We start from the raw sequence: 2168 nt of genomic DNA on the forward strand, positions 1-2168 counted from the left end.
CACAGAGATATGCTTGCTTCTGCCCTCAAGTGCTGGGATTAAAAGCATGTGCCACCACCACCCAGCAAGGTTTCACCTTAAATATGTGAACCTCCTGCCTCTGTTTCCCTGGAGTTGGGGTTACAGACGTGTATTCCCACACCTAACCCACACCTTGCTTTGATGTTGTCTATTTTTATTTCTAGGTTGATATTTAGGATGGTATGACCGAGTCACAAACAGACTTTGACAGAAAGGGATCAGTTGTTTGTTTTCTTAATCATTTTTTAGCTGCGACTGTTTATTTCCTTGATGGTATTTGTTGTTTGAGGCAGAGTCTCACTGTGCAGCCCTGGCTGTCGTGGAACTTGCTATGTAGACCAGGCTGGCCCTGAACTCATGGGATCCACCGGCCTCTGCTGGTATTTGTTGCTTGAAAATCAGTTTCTGATTAAGTAACACTTACTTTGTGTGTGTGTGTGTGTGTGTGTGTGTGTGTGTGTGTGTGTGCGTGCTCCTGTCATAACGGAGGCCAGAGGACAACAGGGTGGCAGACCTTGCCTTCTCCATCATCTGAGGCAGCGTCTCTTGCTCACTGCTGGGCTGGTGTGGCTAGCTGGCCTGTGAGCTCTTGGTGATAGTCACATCTCCACCTTCCAGGCCCCAGGGTCCTTCATGGCTTATGGACAGGTGTGCTAATAGATCTGCTTCTTACATGGGTTCTGGGGATCCGAACTCAGGTTGCCGGGTTTGTACAATAAGTGCTTTACCCATGGAGCCGTATCCTCAACCTACCTTTCTTCTTTATTTGTTGCATGAATCCTAATTGGTCTTATCATAAAAACCCGGAGCCAGATATCAGGGTAAACACCGAAAGATCAGAGGAAACAAGCCACAGCCACTTCTCACCTCGCCAACTCCTCAGCTGAAAGAGGAAGATCCTGTCTCCATAGATCCTCAGACTGAATGCCTCTCAGTCCTCAGCCAAAAGGGCGCTGAGCTCACGTCTCCTCCTGCCTTATATTCCTTTCTCTGCCCAGCCTCATAACTTCCTGTCTCAACCTTCCTAGCGCTGGGATTAATGGCATGTGACTCTCAAGTACTGGGATTAAAGGTGTGTGCCACCACTGCCTGGCCTCTATGTTTAATCCAGTGGCTGGCATTGTCCTCAGATCTTCAGGCAAATTTTATTTGTTAGAGCACAAACAAAATATCACCACATTTATTTTTATTTATTTATTTATTTTACTTGTGATAGGGTCTTACTATGTAGCTCTGGCTGTCCTGGAGCTCATTTTTGTAGACCAGGCTGGCCTTGAACTCACAGAAATACGCCTGCCTCTGCCTCCCAAGTGCTGGGATTAAACGCTCCCACCACCATACCCAGCTTACTTCTTAAAATTGTTTTTTTTTTTTTTTTTTCGTTTTGAAGTGAAGATAACTGTCAGGTTTAAAAACTCCATCACTTCAGCTCACTCGTGTAGGATGCTGTGCTGTGTCTGGAGGGACCTGGAAGCACCTTCCTCCTTTGAATTGGTACCTTACAGGCAAAGATACTAATATGGATCTACACGGACCGGATGGCCGGTGGATTCAGCTTTTCTAACCAAACACTCCATTTTTGGAGAGATAAGAATGAAGATTCATGTACACAGACAACCATCGTCCTCTCTGTATGTGGTTTGGCTGGAATAGGTTCAGATTACAGGGCTCTGGAGAAAGCCGGGGGCTGTACAGCGGCCCAGACCATTTTGAGAAAAGCGAAAGTCTCACTTGTAACTGCAACCCAAATGCAAGGCCTCCACCTCAAGCTGGTGCCTGAGGGTTAGAAATGGATCATGTGGGGTTCCGCTGCAAGGAAATCTTCGTCGCCTCTTTCGCTGCCGTTTACTCCCTTTGCCCAGGTCCTGAGCTCAACAGCTCAGGAGGGGAGTCTGTGTCAGAAGCCCTGGCTGATTTCTAAGACGTTTACAATGAAGAATGTAGGTTCCAGGAGAGGGCAAGGCAACCGGCTTGAACGGTCTGTGCCAGTCTCCTGCAACTGCGCCCTCTGGTGGTCAGAAACGGCATTTGCGGCTAACCTGGTGCTGGGACGGCCCAACCTGCCATCAACTTCTCTTTAGTTGACTTCACCCCGAGGGCTCTGGAGCTCAGAGGGTCCTCTGCCCTTGACTCTCAAAGTTTCCCCT

Source organism: Peromyscus maniculatus, chromosome 13 (genome assembly GCF_049852395.1).
Source record: "Peromyscus maniculatus bairdii isolate BWxNUB_F1_BW_parent chromosome 13, HU_Pman_BW_mat_3.1, whole genome shotgun sequence".
In the NCBI taxonomy this organism is placed as follows: Eukaryota; Metazoa; Chordata; class Mammalia; order Rodentia; family Cricetidae; genus Peromyscus; species Peromyscus maniculatus.